The sequence below is a fragment of the Mauremys reevesii genome, linkage group 1, assembly GCF_016161935.1.
Source record: "Mauremys reevesii isolate NIE-2019 linkage group 1, ASM1616193v1, whole genome shotgun sequence".
In the NCBI taxonomy this organism is placed as follows: domain Eukaryota; kingdom Metazoa; phylum Chordata; order Testudines; family Geoemydidae; genus Mauremys; species Mauremys reevesii.
Window position 1 is genome coordinate 91,482,495 of NC_052623.1, and position 19,096 is coordinate 91,501,590.

The 19,096-nt window shown below is 40.4% G+C and overlaps 1 long non-coding RNA gene across 2 annotated transcripts in view; it reads right to left on the minus strand.

Annotated features, from left to right (window-relative positions):
• Positions 1–19,096, minus strand: part of LOC120377075 — a 111,830-nt gene that overhangs the window by 33,392 nt on the left and 59,342 nt on the right. For both annotated transcript variants that reach the window (XR_005587474.1, XR_005587475.1), the window contains one exon: positions 8,473–8,544. This is a non-coding gene — a long non-coding RNA (uncharacterized LOC120377075). The remainder of the gene's footprint in view (positions 1–8,472; positions 8,545–19,096) is intronic.

Below are 19,096 nucleotides of genomic sequence, written 5' to 3' on the forward strand. Positions count from 1 at the left end.
CAAACTATTCCCTACTTCTTATCGGAACCTACTCCTTCTTTTTCTATGGCCCCAACAAGAAAAATTGTTCCTACACTCCATCCCCGCCCCCACCAAGAACAGAACATGACCTTTGACGATTTTACATGGCCTAGGCCCTCTTCTATTAGCAATTTATTTTCTTATTGTTCAACCAAATTAATTTTTTTCGCTCAAGGCCGCCTTTACCAGCGGGTAATGGAGTGGGAACCTTTGGGAACTGTACATGTTCATTCTATTAACGTTTCTGTTTATTATAATACCAAACCCACAAAAACCGTTTCCTTTATGCAACAGTGGGGAAAGGATACAGATGCAATGTTATTTCCTGGCCTGTGTCAAACCCTTAATACCCAGGGTACCTTTTGTTTCCTAATCACCCAGGTGACAGTAGACGCTGTAACCACCCATAGACGATGTTCCACGCAGACCAAATTTTTGTGTCAAGAAACTTTCCCTCTCACTGAAAATATTACATGTACTCTTGTTCAATTTACCCCTACACATACTGTTAACGAGACCATATCTAAGCAGGGTGTACAAGTCCACCCACAGCGGTTGTGGTATGAACCCTTGAAAACTACTGATCCCGAGGGATTTAAATGGACTATACTTAATGCCACATTAGGGACTATTAGGTTTATATTGCCTTTAACTCATTTTCAAATTGCCACCATTTATCCTAATTGTTCCCGGGGGGCGGCCATCCCACTAGTATTACAACGTGTTTGGATTCATAAGTCTAGGAAAAGGAGGGATCTTCCTAACACATTGTGGAAGGGGGCAAATAGTGTTGCCTCCGCTTGGAGTGTCTATAAGACCTATCAACATGAAAACAGATTGGGACAATTGGAACAAGCAGCGGGTTTTATTACCGGGGCACAGATCACTGGGGTCAAGGCTGGGGTTGGAGAACTGCATTTAATCTCCACCCTTAGTGTCATCACCCACGACATGTTAAGCCAAATGATCCGGAGCGTTTCTGAAGCTGGGAAGGCATCGCAGTGGGACCACGCATGTGCAGAGGTACAAGAATTCCTTAATGCCCAATTAAATTCTATTCAAGAAGACCTCAAGCACCAAACTTGGCCCACTGCCCTTACAGATACTTCGGGCGTGCCACCTGACTTATGGCCATGGAAACATACTTGGAGATTCTCAGAATGGAATTGCTTAAGCTCATATTGCTCCTTCCAGGCTTATGGTCCTGTGACAGGTGTTTGGGCCCCCACATACCGCATTCTACCTGGACCTTGGGGAGGTTGCTTGTGGGACTGGGTAATCCACCGAGATGTGTGGGAAGTTAAGCCACCCCATGGCCCCAATTGGTTTTTGCTCGGTGCCACGGAAATAAGACCTGATCTTTGGATAGGATTGGGTAATTTGTGGACTTTATGGCCTTTAGAACCACCCCAATTGCAGTGTATTCGTAAGCTTAGCCCTGGAGAGATTGTTACTATACATGAGCACATATGTTGGGAAGGTAGCGGAAACTTAACAAATCTCACTCCCCAGCCCATTATCCAAGCCAATAATAGTTGCATAATAGTTAACTCATTTGACTTAAGGGATTCAATTTTTAATTTAATTACTGACTCTGGCACGCACGCAATTTATTGGCCGGCAGAAAAAAAATATCAACTTTCTTTGTCTTTTATTATTCCAGTTAATTGGACTACCCTAGTATATGATCGATTTTCCTCTTTAATATCTCTTTTATCACAGATTCAACAAATTTCTCAACTACAAGGGCAGATTCACGTCCTTGAAAACATATACAACACTGAACTACATGCCTTTCAAACGACCCATAGAGTTACAACTCTCTGTACAGACACAGATGTCCTCTGTTTTATTACTCAAATTTTATACTCCCGGACCCATAGGTACATTTTATGGGGTCTCTTAGGCGGATTGTTGTTATGTTTTTGTCTTTGTTTTTGTTGTTGTTTTTGTTGTCCCCGTTTAATACCCATTTTCTATAAGCCCTCTCCCCAGGTGACCCTCGTTCCATTGAGAGAAATAGATGTGGACCTTTGCCCCCCTGACTCCCCTCTTAACCTGAATACGCCCCCCATCGCTAAAAGTAACTTTTTAGAGAACCTCCAGGAAATCAAAGTTATTAACCCAGACATTCAAGACCTAATGCATATTCAGATTTAAATGGGTTGATGCCTATAAAAATAGGCATCAAAAAGGAGGGAATGATAGGGAAAATTTGCCCCACCTGTCCAGCCTAGGTTATTATTTGCTTGCAGCTTTTATTGTAGTAGGCCTAAAGGCCTATAGTCTAGACAACTGTGATATATAAGCCAAGGTTTGCATTTTTTGCTCTTATATATTTATCTGTATAAAGGGCATTCAGGGAAAATAAGGAACCGAAAGAAGGAAATAAGATAGGCGTATTCAGCTTGTTTTTTGCTTTCTGTATGAATTTTAGCTGGCATAAGTAACCGCAAAGAAAGGGTCTTAAGACTGGCAGACTACCAACGAAAATTGCCCAGAAACAATGAAAGGAAAAACCATATATGGAAGAAGATTGCAGTAGCTTGCTTATGTTATAAGTGTTACTCCCAAATAAGGGAATTTTAAGAAAATGCTAATTTGCGGTTTTAACCTTTATAAGCTTGATAAGATTTGTAACAGGCAGAGGGGAGCTTAACCCTTACAGGGGAAAACGCTACCTCTCTCCCTGCATGCATGTTTGTACTCCAATAAAGTGCCTCAGGCTGCCTGATTCTAAATTCAAAGGTGTGGTCAATTTTTCCACAACATAAGTAAAGTAATAAAATATAAAAATGAAAACACATTTTGCTGTTACTGAATGAAACCTTGAAGAACTCTACATTGTAGAACTCTATCATAATTGAAAAAAAACAAACAGAAACTTAAAAATATCCATGTATCATTGAATAAGGATGAATGGGGAAAAAAGGAAAACACAAGAAACAATGGGATGTGAAAAAAAATGTTTCTATTAAATAACTGATCTTGATAAAAATATAAAAAATTCTGAAAAAAATAACAGGATGTGGTGGCAGGAGAAAGAAAAAGAACAAGGAAATAGAAGGGAAGCCACAGGGGTTAAGGTTATGAATGATTGGCACAAGTGGTTAGTTTTATTTTCTGTTTCATTAATTTACTCTTGAGAGTGATCACCAAATGCCTCTGTGCCCAGCCATTGGAAGAAAATAAAAATACCAGAATGCATAAAGGAGAAGATATGTTGGAAACATTACCTACTATGAAATAAGAGTATCAGAGGGGTAGCCGTTTTAGTCTGGATCTGTAAAAGCAGCAAAGAGTCTTGTGGCACCTTATAGGCTAACAGACGTACTGGAGTATGAGCTTTCGTGGGTGAATACCCACTTCGTTGGATGCATGTAGTAGAAATCTCCAGGGGCAGGTATATATTCTGTATTTGTGCAAGAGGAATGAAATAAGAGGAATTTTACTGCTTTTGGGGAATCAGGCTATTGTGATTTCAGGAGATACATCTTGATGATTTAACAAAAGCAATTGTGAATAGAAATAATAGGCTGTAGCAAAATATTTCCTATTTTGGAACAGAGTTCATCCTGTTTCTAAAGACGTCCTAGACAGGAACAGACTAAATGATGGAAATTAAATTTATTGTAAAAAAAATAATAATAAAGAGTTGAAGGTTAGACAGATTCTACTTGTGCATTAATGGGCTGGGTTTTGCACACTGTTTTAAGACTTCCCCTTCTGTAGAAAATTGTCCAACATTTTAGAGGTGATGCAGTTTTTTGATGAATGTTGCTTTTTTTTAGAACTTCTCTCTATAGTCATGGGTTATGGATATATAGAATAAGCACCTAAGAAATCATAGAGTGGCATTTTATTTAGGAATTATCTTAACTTCATTTGACATTACCCAGGGTTCAATCTGGACAGATGGCCAGCTGTATCACCTCAATTCTCCAACCTGGGGTACCTTTTACACTGCTTTGCTGTGAGAGTAATCACTCCTGGTCTGTTTACACCCAGTCTCCAACATTTAAATTAATCCCAGCTATAATGTATAAGTGTTATAGCCAGGCACTTTTGAATTACACTGCAGGGCAACACCTGCAAACTTGCAGTCCCAGATTTCCTCCAGAAATGTGCATTTTATACAGCCCAGTTCTCTCCTTCTGGACAATACAAGTTCATAGAAAGTCCATAATTTATTAATAGAATTGATTACAAAGAAATAAAGTATACAACACCTAGCAAAAGTCTCTCCATCACCACATGTTTTAGCAGTCTTTCTGGTGGAATTCCTTTCTGCCATGATCCCTCCCCAGTCCAACAATGCTTCCTTTGTCCTTCAAGTGTTGCTGATGCCCTGAGTAGAGCTGAAGGGAGAGATCTTTTGGAGCATCTGTTCCCCTTTCTTATAGATCTTTTTTCTTTGAAAATTATTTCCAGAGAGGTTCAGGAGACAGTAAACCTATGGAATGGGAAATTCTATGTGTTTCTTTATGAGAATAGAGATTTCTCACTCACACTCTTTTTCCTGCCAAAGAATGGCTGCTTAAGCATGTGATAGAGATATATGACTCAGGCATCAGTTTGCCTTTTGTCTCTCAGGAATTGGTTTGTGCCTGATTTTCTAAACTTGGAACATATCTCAGCAATGTTATACAGTAGAATTTTAGAAATTTACATACAATGTTGCCACACATATTTTACCAGAACAATAATGTGCAGCAAATTATGAGTTTTCAATGATATCTTAGAAGGCATACTTTGTACAAATGTATCATAGTCTTGTAAAAAGGGAGAACACAGGGATACAGATTGTCACATACAGATACCGAGATTCTGGTATTTGAGACATCACGTCAGGAGAAAAATTCAGAATACAGCATGAAGGTAATGGATTTGGATGTTGAATAACTTGGATTTTCAGAGCAAGAGTACAGATGTATAGTGAATGATCTGTGCTGAATTGAAGCTTATTTGCAGAGATCTCAGCCATATTGGAGAGCGCTCTTGTAATCTCTTGTCCAAAAGATGGTCTGAAATTCTTTGCCAGTGGAGACCTGGGAAGTGATTGCACGATCCTACACCTCACAGTAGGAAAAGAGTAATCTATTACAATAAATATAATTGAGCTACTTGATCTAACTTTTCCCATGGGGTATGCAAATACCCTAACCCAGGGATCGGCAACCTTTGGCACGCGGCTTGCCCGGGTAAGCCAGGTTTGTTTACCTGCCACGTCCGCAGGTTCGGATGATCGTGGCTCCCACTGGCTGCACGGTTCGCCACTCCAGGCCAATGGGGGCTGTGGGAAGCAGCGCAGGCTGAGGGATGTGCTGGCTGCCACTTCCCGACATCCCCACTGGCCTGGAGTGGTGAACTGCGGCCAGTGGGAGCTGTGATCGGCCGAACATGCACACGTGGCAGGTAAACAAACCGGCCCGGCCTGCCAGGATGCTTACTTTGGTGAGCCGTGTGCCAAAGGTTGCCAATCTCTGGTATAGGACCAGTCTTGTTCAAAGTACTTGGACTCCAGAAATAGCCACAGAAAATCTTTTAGGACAATCTGAGATGCAGTTTTCCCTACTGTTAGTATCTGTTTTGAATGTTGAATTCTCACTAAAAGCAGCATCAGATTTGTCCTAATAGGGATGTTGGTTGATATTTTATTTTATTTAAAACAGGTAAACAACCTGCAGGTAAACAACCTGCATATATATATTCAATTTACTTTTTTGTTTTCATTATGTGCATGTCTTTCAAGGACTTTTCATCTGCTGTACCATTGCTGTAAATGACTGTTATGTTTTAAAGCATTTTATTCACAACTGATATGAGGACTAATACTGAATGCGCCTCTTCAGTCACAGTATTCAAATGCTGCACTGCTAGAATATCACAATATCAAAATAAATCTTTACAATTCCATCATATTTGCAAAGACTATTTCTTCTGCTTCTGAAGGCCAATCATAACAGTTAAAACAAATAAGGCATTCATTAGTAGTGGGGAAATCTGTTTTGAATATGTTACAAAAAGCAACCCATTAATACCATTAATCATATTTAAAGCTAGAAAACTGAAAATCCATGAAAAACACCAGGGGATATATTTGCACTACAGTGAAATAGACATACAAAATCAAAACTATGTATACACAGGCTGTTCATAATTTTAAAATGTCAGTGTTTGCCTTCACATGCGTATGTACAATACTGTACCACAGTTTTGTTTATATACTTAGGATAGGAAATAATTGTGTGGGAAACTGTTGGTAATGCAAGTTGGTGTATGAACTTCCATATTTGTGCTCACATACACTGAACTATTCACTTTATAAAAGCAATTTATTGGAAGGACTGCTCTATATTTTTACCCCTCTAACTATTGCAGAGAAATTATTTTCATGATAATGTATTCAGAGTCTAAGGTGTTACTTTTGAGTTTGTTTATAAGGGCTGCCTGTCTGTCTTTTTGGAATTACAGCATGTTATTGTGAGCAGCAGGGGTGACTTCAAGTGTCTTGTAGTGCATGCAATCATGTACTCCATAGGCATGATCAACATAAATGGAGTACGGTTTTCTTTCATTTCATTACTGTACATGTTTGTAGTACAGGAGTAGTAAATTATTTTTTGTCATAGTCTAAACTTCTTGGTCAAGGTAGACTCAAGATCCAGACTTAAGAGAAACATTTTTCACACCACAATAAGAATAATTATAATAATAAATAAATAAAGTTTTTGTGGTCCACAGTCCACCTATTGACCAACCATGTTGTAGTAGTTCCTTATCTCCGCTATGTTAGGAGTTTGAGTTCTGGGTAAGCATGCATTTGTTTTCTTGATTTTTTCCTTCTATATGTGTGTTTTAAAGAAATAATTGCTGAAAGCCTGGAATAGGTACCTTTTTTGTTTCTTATAAATAAAATTTTGGCAAAATAATAAAAATAGTAATTTAATTTAATTTACACATACTCAGGAGTAGGTATAGAACCTTAGACCTTTCATTCCATAGACAGTCATCACTAGTAAAGCTGGGTGAAATTTTTAGGGGGCAAATACTTTATTTTCCAAAAATGCAGTTTGGGGCTGACTGCACTATTTGTGAATTTGGCACAAACTTGTGGAATAGTTCTGGAAAACTCTTTTTTTCAGGTGAGGTTCATAAAAGAGGAGGAGATGGCACCCCACTTGTGCCATTAGGACATTCACCTGGGATGTGGGAGGTTGAGCTTTGAGTCCCTGCTCTCCTTGGTGTCCCCTTAACCTGCATGAGTTTGCCAATTTTAGTTGGACATACCTCTGGAGGTTTCATCACATGCTACAATCATTAATTAAAGATTAATCTTTCATTCCTGGAGACTCCAGGACAATCCTGAAGAGTTGCCAACCCTACTAGCCACCAGACTACTCAGTATGCTGGAGTGTCTCTTTTTCAGTCTTTCCTGTTGAAGCTGTTACACTTTGTATAAAATACTTGGGTGGTATGTGGCCAAAAGGACTAATATGATCCTTAGATATATAAACAGGGGAATATTGAGTAAGGAAGTTATATAGCCTCTGGAATCCATAGTGATGGGACCACTAGAGTAATACTGTGGTGAGTTCTGGAGCCTACAATTCAAGAAGGATGTTGATAAATTGGAGAGGGTTCTTCTCTGAATCACAAGATTGATTAAATGATTGGAATATATACTCTACAGTGAGACTCAAGGAGTTTGATCTATTTATCTTAAGAAAGAAAAAAATATTTCAAGAGGTAACTTGATGAGTCTATCAGTTACCACCTACATGGAGAACAGAAATTTGATAGAAGCCTCTTCAGTCTGGCATACAAAGGTATAACAAGATCCAGTGGCTGAAAGCTGATGCGATATAAATTCACACTAGAAATAAGGCACACCTTTTTAAGAGTGAGAGTAATTAACCATTGGAACAACTTAATTTCTTCATCTCTGAAATTTTTTAAGTCATGACTAGATGTTTTTCTAAAATATATTCTCTAGTTCAAACAGAAATAAAAATCAGGGAATTCCTTTGGCTTGTGCTATGCAGGAGGTCAGACTAGATGATCACAATGGCCTCTTCTGGATTTACAATCTATGAATCTACATTGGTGAACTGAACATTTTTGGAGCCTGATTGATTTCAGTGGATCTCTGTAAGATTCTGCCAATTGCAGGATCAGAGCTTAGACTCAAAGCACTTCTTGAGCAGGCACTGCCTCTTAAATATGTTTGACAGCTCTCGTTGCAACATGGCACTGATCCTGCTTGGGGCCTCTGGTCAGAACTTCTATAATACAGATGCACAAAAACAAGAATAACAAATAATTTTACCTTGAAATTTCAAGGAAACACAAAACTTCTAGAGCATGAAATTGCTCAATACAAAATGTGAAAACATGATAACATTTAAAAGGTTGTGTCAGCATTGCTAAAAAGAAATTACAATTCTTTACCCTGTTGCATGAGGTTTCCTTTTGGAGGTCTTGATCTCCTGGAGCTTAATGTTTGTTTCTGCTCTTCAATTTCTGTAGTAAAAACAAATGGAAATCTGTCTGTCTTTCTCTTGCCTTTTTGTTAGGAAATATATAGAAATGATTTATGTAAATTAAATCTATGCCCTTGAGAGTCTCTTTCATGTTGGTCTTCTCTTGCCCCTCCCACCCCCATTTGAATTTTTCCAGGTGAGAAAAGGATAAAATACTTTTGAGTACTTTTGTTGTGGGAAGTGGTGGCCCAATCCGCACTGCTTCCCACAGCTCCCATTGGCCGGGAACGGCAAACTGGGAGCTGCAGATATCTGCAGATGCTCACATAAACAAAGTGTCTTGCAGCCCGCCACGGGCTTACCCCAAACAAGCTGCAAACCAAGTTTGGGAAACCCTGACCTAGGTGATCTGAAGGATAGAGTAAAGGATTATTGTGAGTCAGAAAATGGTGTCTACAAATTCATCAGAGCCTAGCTTCTATAGACTTGCATTTATTGTTCCTTCTATGTTCCATCTCTACAAGATAAGCCATTCAGCCAAACAAAATTTCTGGATTATAAAATAAATTAGATAAATAAATTAAAGAACCACTAACATATGCTCACAGAAAATGTCCTAGATTGTAGACTGTCCTGAAACAAAGTAAAACAGGCTTAAGAATACTAGAAGCTGCGGCTTGCATATTCTCTAGAATTTAGAATTTGTGGAAATAAATGCTGTACTTTACAAAATTTAAATTTGAGTACTGTCTCATTCAAATTGTGGATTTAAGATTAATCTTATTTTTAAAAAAAATTGTGTCTAAAGTGAGACAATTTTCATTTGGATTGGAAAAGTGTTTGAGCACTTTTGGTTTTTCAGTGCAAAAGTATACAAAATTCTGTTTTGAGACAAATTCCTGTGTCTAATTACATGAATATACTGCAAATATAAACAGATGTTTCAACATTTTTGCAACAACAAAAAAAAATCCAGTTTTCCCGCACTTCTTAGCTTGTTAACTTGTTAAGATTTACATTAGAAAAAATGTTGGCTGTTTCTGTTTTAACATAATTGTATTTTTCTCAATGTTAGGGTGATCAATTTGTATATGAGAATTTTTGTAGAACTTCTGGTACCATTACAGAGCCAATACAACCATTGCAGATTGGAAAGAATTCTTTCCAGGCTCGCGCCTCATCAACAGAATTGTTAACCTACATTCTGACTACAAATTCTTAATGGTGGTGGTTCAGAAATTGAAAAGAAATCAGTTTCACTTTAAGATCTGACGTTTAGTTTCCAGGGCTAGCAATTAAGTGAAAAACAAACATTATTTTCCTTGTAAAATGAGCAAATTCAATGTGGAGTCAGCAAGAGATAATACAAATTATGCTCCATAATGTCATATTTACAATTCCTTTATCATTGCACCTTAACATTGATCTCAGGTGAAATATCTGTCTAATGTAATATATTGCCGCACCTTTTTGATACCCTGGTAGAAACCTCAATTATCTTCTTGATAATTCCCAATATCTCAATGGTGATTCTAAGTAACTTACATTCTTAGACATACTGGAGAACTAGCATGTTCACAGGGTATTCCATGAGGAACATCATATCACTTGTCAACCTGCATGTTAGGAAGGGAGTTAGCTGAAGCATAAAAATGATACACTTTATAATACAAATGTGTTTTCCCACAGCTGCATGAGAGATAGCATAAGGTTTTATATGAATTGTGTCTGTCTGGATTTTAAAGTAGCATGAAATTTTGACTTAGATGTTAACCATTAATCTTCTCTTAATAATAATTTTACCAGCTTTAAGAAGGAATATCAAATGCATACAGTGTAGGGGAAAACTGGGGAAGCTCCTCTAGCAAATGCATAATAATTTTTAGTAGGTAAATTTTATACAAGGATAATTAGTTGAGTTAATAGTCTTTAATACCTCAAAACATACTGTTAGATTATATTCTAGGGGTTGGCAACCTCTGGCATGCGGCTCGCCAGGGTAAGCACCTTGGCGGGCCAGGCCAATTTGTTTACCTGTCGCGTCAGCAGGTTCAGATGACTGCAGCTCCCACTGGCCGTGGTTCACCGTCCCAGGCCAATGGGGGCGGTGGGAAGTGGCGTGGGCGAGGGATGTGCTTGTCGCGGCTTCCTGCTACCCCCATCAGCCTGGGATGGCAAACAGCAGCCAGTAGGAGCTGCGGTCGGCTGAACCTGCTGACGCAGCAGGTAAGCAAACTGGCCCGGCCCGCCAAGGTGCTTACTCTGGCGAGCCCGGTGCTAGATGTTGCCGACCTCTGTTATATACTCTAAATAAAATGCATGATTATTTTGTGTATAAAATTTACCTATCTTTGTTCCTTAGATTAAAAGGAGGGCTACTTAGCTTCCAATTAAATTGGATACCAAGTGAGAGCTTTTGTCAGGTAAACTGACACCCCTTAACATCAATTCTTCTTTGTAATGTAAATGTCAGACTATCAATACAACTGGGAAGAGGAAGAATTTGTGGTTTCCTGTGTCATGTTCTGTTATCTGACTATGGCGGAAGAAGGACAGGACACCCTGGATGTGATTTAATTAGGTCACAATTTTATTATTAACTGTTTGGGAGTACTTGGCAGATAAACATGTACCGTGTAACTAATTCCATTATCATTTCAATATATATCCAGAAGGCTTCCATTGGCTCTCCCTGTTACCTATCCTGGTCCCCTGTCCACCCTCTTCTGTGACTGCACTTTCCCCTGCTCCTTTCCCCTAAAGGAGGGTTAAAATTGGCTATAAAGGGCGGGGAGGGGGACTTCCTACAGTGACAGTCATAGGAGCCCTGAACTGCCCCCTCACCCCATATACACTCCTTCAACAAAGACTCATTTAAATCAGTTACCAAAACACTTATCTAATTGCTGTATCGTGTCCCTATGGAGTACCTGCACTGGAAATCTGCCCCACATCAGCATAATGAGTTGTGAAATCATAGCCTAAATCCTGTTTCATGTTTCCCACAACTAACACCCCTTCTCCCCTGTGATCCTGCCGTGGGGAAGGTGAAAAAAACAAACAAAAAACCAAACAAACCATGTAACCTAAGCCAATCTGACAGGGAGCAAAAAATTCCTTCCCAGCCCTCAGAGAGAGGAGGCACTAGCGCAATGCCCACATCAGATCCTGACCAGGTACTTCACTACTTTCATGGATGGAAGGGTGGGTGCTGCTCCTCCTGGTCAAAGTAAAAGAGGGCTTTTCCTGCCTGGTACGTAGTTATATAACTTATCCTTCTCTTCCGGTCACCTGGAGGGTATGGGTCAGTGTTCTCAAGCTGACCTGCTCTGTGGTTGCTGCAAAATCACTCTGTATGCCTCTACATCATCCTCCATCAAGCCAGAAAATGCTCTTGCACCCCTCACTTAATCTGTGGTGTGGTCATTCTCTTTTGTTTTATATAGGTTCCTATACTGCACTTATCATAGTAGTATCTGAAACTCATTCACATGCAGAAAATTTTGTGAGGAGAAGCATTTAGCTACTGAGCTTCCTGTTCTCCACCTATCTTCTCTCATGCTTTTTTCTGCTCTTAGCAATTTAGTGCACACTGAATGTTCAAACGATCCCAAAGCGCAGAAAGAACAGCAAATATGGCAGGCAACCAACTTGGCTTAACAGTGGAATCTTCGGTGAGCTTAAACTCAAAAAGAAAGCTTACAAGAAGAGGAAATTTCCACAGATGACTACGGAGGAGTATAAAAATATTGCTCGAGCATGAAGGGATGTAATCAGGAAGGCCAAGGCACAATTGGAGTTCCAGCAAGCAAGGGATGTGAAAGGTAACAAGAAGGGTTTCTACAGTTCTGTTAGCAACAAGAAGTAGGTCAGGGAAAGTGTGAGACCCTTACTGAATAGGTGAGGCAACCTAGTGATGGATGATGTGGAAAAAGCTGAAGTATTCAATGCTTTTTTTGCCTCTGTCTTCACAGACAAGGTCAGCTCCCAGAGTGCTACACGGGGCAACACAGTATGGGTAGGAGGTGAGTAGCTCTCAGTGGTGAAATAACAGGTTAAGGACTATTTAGAAAAGCTTGACGTGCACAAGTACACGGGTCAAGATCTAATGCATCCAAGGGTGCTGAGGGACTTGGCTGATGTGATTGTAGAGCCATTGGCCATTATCTTTGAAAATTCGTGGTGATCAGGGTAGGTCCCGGATGACTGGAAAAGGGCAAATATAGTGCCCATATTTTGAAAAGGGAATAAAAAGAACCGGGGGAACTACAGACCAGTCACCTGACTTCAGTCCCCGGCAAAATCATGGAGCAGGTACTCAAGGAATCCATTCTGAAGCACTTGGAGGAAAGGAAGGTGATCAGGAACAGTCAACATGGATTCAACAAGGGAAAGTCATGCCTGACCAACCTCATTGCCTTCTATGATGAGATAACTGGCTCTGTGGATATGGGGAAAGTTGTGGATGCGATATATCTTGATTTTAGCAAAGCTTTTGTAACAGTCTCCCACAGTATTCTTGCCAGCAAGTTAAAAAAGTATGGATTGAATGAATGGACTATAAGGTAGATAGAAAGCTGACTAGATTGTCAGGCTCAACGAGTAGTGATCAACAGCTCTGTCTAGTTGGCAGCCAGTATTAAGCAGAGTGTCCCACGGGTTGGTTCTGGGGCCAGTTCTGTTCAACGTTTTTATTAATGATCTGGATGATGGGATGAATTGCACCCTCATCAATTTCGCAGATGACACTAACCTTGGGGGACAGGTAAATACACTGGAGGGTAGGGATAGGTTCCAGAGTGACCTAGACAAATTGGAGGATTAGGCCAAAAGAAATCTGCTGAGGTTCAACAATGACAAGTGCAGAGTCCTGCACTTAGGAAGGAAGAATCCCATGAACTGCTACAGGCTGGGGACCGACTGGCTAAGCAGCAGTTCTACAGAAAAAGACCTGGGGATTACAATGGATGAGAAGCTGGATATAAGTCAGCAGTGTGCCCCTGTTGCCAAGAAGGCCAACGGCATATTGGGCTGTATTAGTAGGAGCATTGCCTGCAGATCATGGGAAGTGATTATTTCCCTCTATTCGACACTGGTGAGGCCACACCTGGAGTATTGCATCCAGTTTTGGTCCCCTCACTACAGAAGGAATGTGAACAAATTGGAGAGAGTCTGGTGGAGGGCAATGAAAATGATTAGCAGGCTGGGGCACATGAGTTACGAGAAGAGGCTGAGGGATCTGCAGAAGAGAAGAGTGAGGGGGGATTTGATAGCAGTCTTCAACTACCTGAAGGGAGGTTCCAAAGACGATGGAGCTAGGCTGTTCTCACGGGTGGCAGATGACAGAACAAGGAGCAATGGTCTCAAGTTCCAGTGGGGGAGGTCTAGGTTAGATATTAGGAAACACTATTTCACTAGGAGAGTGGTGAAGCACTGGAGTAGGTTACCAAAGGAGGTGGTGGTATTTCCATCCTTAGAGGTTTTTAAGTCCCGGCTTGATGAAGCCTTGGCTGGGATGATTTAGTTATTGTTGGTCTTGCTTTGAGCAGGGGATTTGATTAGATGACCAGGGGCAGCTCTAGGTATTTTGCAGCCCCAAGCATGACAGGCAAGTTGCCTTCAGCGGCTTGCCTGAGGGAGGTCCCTTGTCCCGCGGATTTGGCGGCACGCCTGTGGGAGGTCCTCCAAAGCCGCGGGACCAGCGGACCCTCTGCAGGCATGCCGCCGAAGGTAACCTGCCTGCGGCCTTCACAGCGACGGGCAGAGTGCCCCCCGTGGCTTGCCGCCCCAGGCACATGCTTGGCGTGCTGGTGCCTGAAGCCGCCCCTGTAGATGAGGTCTCTTCCAATCCTAATATTCGATGATTCTCTGATAGTTTGGTAGAAACACCTTTAGAGCTTACACATACATGTTAGTGTAAAATTTCTACATGCACTTATTTGCTCGTGTACTTAGGGGAGAGGTCTACACAATTTCTGTACTTGAATGTATTTTTTATTCACACTTAGGGTTTTGATATATTGAGAATTGTTAAAAACAGTCATGTCTGCTGGTTAAGTTTATACTGTAAGGTTATCTTTGATATGAGCAAAATGTTGCTTTAGTGACCTTATTAGGGCAAAGGGGGATGTTTTTAATACAGGATATGCTTACATTGAAGACTACAGATCTACAAAATGTACTGCTAAATGGCAATTGGGAAAAGGCAAATGTTAAAAAAAAAAAGATTCCAAAGTCCCCAAAAGCCCTCATGTAGAGAAACAGGTCAAACTGACCTGGCTAAAATAGGCACAACTACAGACTAATATGAAAATAGCAAGGGACACCAAAATGTATGCCATTTAAACTTCATGCATTCATATTGTATGAGTTACATAAGAACAAAAGAATGGCCATACTGGGTCAGAACAAGGGTCCATCTAGCCCAGTATCCTGTCTTCTGACAATGGCCAGTGCCAGGTGCCCCAGAAGGAATGAACAGAACAGGTAATCATCACGTGATCTATCCCATATCAATCAAGTGATCCATCCCCTATTAAATAAGATAATTATTCATAATACTAAATGGAAAATAGATGAAAACTAATGAATATGTAATTTGGATGCATATAATATGTGGGATATTGTAAGGGGCAGTTAAGAGCTTCATGGGAAAAATCCATCGTGACCCATCTATGCTCCAGGAGAGGATAACTGGCTATTGCTTTTTTCTCTGTGTCTATCATTTCTCACTTTAATAGTAACTGCAATCACAAGGAAAGATTTTGGTTAAAATAAAGGTTTGAATTAATAAACCCAAGCATCTTGAATCTTCATATGTGGCATTCTCACCCAACATACACAAACGGAGGTCACTGAAAATTGGGCATTCTGGAGAGTGTGTGTATAGTTTTCTGTTAAAGGGTGATTTTATTTTATTTATTTATTACTGTGGGAGGCCTTGTTTGCTGTCTTGTTTGTTGTATGCATTGTTTACCTGCCAAAAGCCTTTGTTTAAAAATAAACTAATAAGACATACATTAAAATATTGAAAACACATCCTGCATCTGATGGGGGAAGGGACATGCTGCTTCAATCACTCTCTCTGCATCAAGTGGAAAATATGTATATGTCCTGAGCCTTTATTAGATGATGATTTGATCAACCCCTGAATCCTTTAGTATCAGGATGCACAGACGAGACATCTTCCTAGAATTCTGTGTCAAATTTTCCTCCAGGGAAGATTGGCTATGGCCCTGGAGGTTTTTCGCCTTCCTCCGAAGCATGGGGCAGGGTTCACTTGCTAAGGAGTGGGTGGATCGGCTTATGTGGCCTGCATCTTGCAGGAGGTCAGACTAGATGATCATAATGGTCCCTTCTGATCTTGAATTCTATGATTCTATGATTCTATGAAATGAGGCCTCTGTGAAAGCCAGCTTAAAAAATACACTACCATGCTAGAATTCTTGTCAGTTTCCCCTTTGAGCTTACTCCTTATATCAAACTTTATATAGAGCTAGCAGGCTACAAAGAGAAACTGGGTAGGATCCCACAACTACAGTTGTTCTCTTTTTGCAAACAGCACCCTGTAGAAGATGATAGAAAAGGAAATGGGTTAAGATTCCTGGCTACTCCAAGGTGGTTTTATTCAGTATCAAGCTCTTTGGGGACCTAGCTATTTTGCTGTCTCCTCTGAGGGTAAAATTTTTGAATGGGATAAGAGATAGACTAATACAACTATTAGAATCCTACTCATTTTCCTTTGTAATCTACAGTCTTTCTGAGCCAGTTCATCCTCTATGGCCATGTCAACATGAAGAAAATTCATTAGAAAAATTCCCAAATATAGAATCATAGAACTGGAAAGGACCTCAAGAGGTCATCTAGTCCAGTCTCCTGCATTCAAGGCAAGACTAAGTATTATCTAGATCAGGGATCACCAACCTTTGGTGTGCAGCCTGTCAGGGAAATCCGCTGGCAAGCCAGGATGGTTTGTTTACCTGAAGCATCCACGGATTCGGCCAATCACAGCTCCCACTGGCTGCAGTTCACCATTCCAGGACAATGAGGCCTGTGGAAAGTGGTGGCCAGCACATTCCTTGGCCCACATTACTTCCCGCAGCTGCCATTGGCCTGGAACGGCAAACCATGGCCAGTGGGACCTACGATCAGCTGAATCTGCGGACGCTGCAGGTAAATGAACCGTCTCGACCCGCTAGCAGGTTTCCCTGAAGGGCTGCATGCCAAAAGTTGCTGATCCCTGATCTAGACCATCCCTGACAGGTGTTTGTCCAACCTGCTCTTAAAAATTCCCAATGATGGAGATTCCACAACTTCTCTAGGCAATTTATTCCAGTGCTTAACCATTCTGACAGTTAGGAAGTTTTTCCTAATGTCCAATCTAAACTGCCCTTGCTGCAATTTAAGCCCATTTCTTCTTGTCCTATCTTCAGAAGTTAAGAAGAACAATTTTTCTCCCTCTTCCTTGTAACAATCTTTTATGTACTTGCAAACTGTTATCATGTCACCTTTCAGTCTTCTCTTCTCCAGACTAAACAAACCATATTTTTTCAATCTTCCCTCATAGGTCAAGTTTTCTATATCTTTAATCATTTTTGTTGCTCTTCTCTGTACTTTCAGCAATTTGCCCACATCTTTCCTGAAATATGGTGCCCAGAACTGGACACAATACTCCAGTTGAGGCCTAATCAGTGTGGAGTAGAGAGGAAGAATTACTTCTTGTGTCTTGCTTAGAATACTCCCCTAACACGTCCCAGAATGTTTGCTTTTTTTGCAACAGTGTTACACTGTTGACTCATATTTAGCTTGTGATCCACTATGATCCCCAGATCCCTTTCTGCAGTACACCTTCTTAGGCAGTCACTTTCCATTTTGTATATGTGCAACTGATTGTTCCTTCCTAAGTGGAGTACTTTGCATTTGTCCTTATTGAATTTCATCCTATTTACTTCAGATCATTTCTCCAGTTTGTCCAGATCATTTTGAATTTTAATCCTATCCTCCAAAGCACTTGCAACCCCTCCCAGCTTGGTATCTTTATAATTGTACTCTCTATGCCATTATCTAAATCATTGATGAAGATATTGAACAGAACCAGATCCCTGTGGGACCCTCACTTGTTATGCCCTTCCAGCATGACTGTGAACCAATGATAACTACTTTCTGGGAATGATTTTCCAACCAGTTATACAATTACCTTATAGTAGCTTCATCTAGGTTGTATTTCCCTAGATTTTTTTATGAGAAGGTCATGTGAGACAGTATCAAAAGCCTTACTAAAGTCAAGACATCTACCACTTTCCCCCATCCACAAGGCTTGTTACCCTTTCAGAGAAAGCTGTCAGGTTGGTTTGACATGATTTGTTCTTGACAAATCCATGCTGACTGTTATTTATCACCTCAGTATCTTCTAGGTATTTGCAAATTGATTTCTTAATTATTTGCTCCATTATCTTTATCTGTAGTCAAAGCTGCTGTACCTATGCCATTTGTTATCAACATGTCATTTAGGTTTGTGGGGACCGATCTTACCCACTCTGGTTCCTTTATGCTGACTAAAGGGACCAGAATGTCATACAGGAGCCTTAAGCCTTATATCTGCCAGAGGGAGGAATACTCCAGTGTATGAACAGCAAGAGATAGCTCTAAAGAGACAGGGAAGTAGACCAGTTCCCACCTGTCAGCTGGGTTGTGAGCTCCAAAAGGTGGCCTGTCAGGCCACAAAGCTAATAAAATGGAAGAAGCTATTATTTGGAGGAGCTCTCACTGAGTTTAACTATCACCAAGCTAGTTTCTCTTCTCTTGCTGGTGATTCTGCAAGAATTAGTGCTGCTCCAGGCCTTTAGTAACGTCAGAGTTTGCAGGAAGGTGAACTAATAGAGAGGATGAATAGTTCACTGAGCCCCTTGTCTTTTCTGACCCTCCAGGAGCTGGACTACAGAGAGGCTGAGCAGCTGCTTTCAGCACCATATCATGCTGGCTTAACTGTCCAGAGTGTCAGCCAGAGCACTACACTCAACTCCCCATTATAGTAGTATGAGCACAGCAAAGACCTTAGGAAGAGCCACAGGCAGAAGAGAAAAATGCCATATCAGATAAAGACTACTGTGTATCCTCTTTCCAAATGCTACAAGGCAAGCCAGCCTCCTGACTCATAAATGTTCTAAACACTTGTGCAATGCTGGATGCAATGGGTGCCCCTGACCCTTGCAGGAGTACAATTGTTATTGAAGCAGGAGATTTGATTATACTTATCAATAGCTTAGAAAGAGGAAGATATTTACCGTCTTAAATTCCAACGGGTTGAAGTCAGTATTGTTCAGTTATTTATCATTTATTGTTGGTGATTCTAGGGTTTGAACATTTGTTAAGATTATGACCAAATGAAATTTAAAAGCTACATTTTATAATAATTTAGAGAAGTGTTTTGTGAGAATTTAGAAATTGCTTGTGTCCTATAGTAACCATTTTTGTGTTTGTATTTGTACAAACAAACTTTGAAAACAACATGAATTTTACACAGCTAACACAAATCTAGTGGCTTTCTAGTGGGAACAATTAAGGATAATCAGAGTGCATTGAAAGGGTAATTG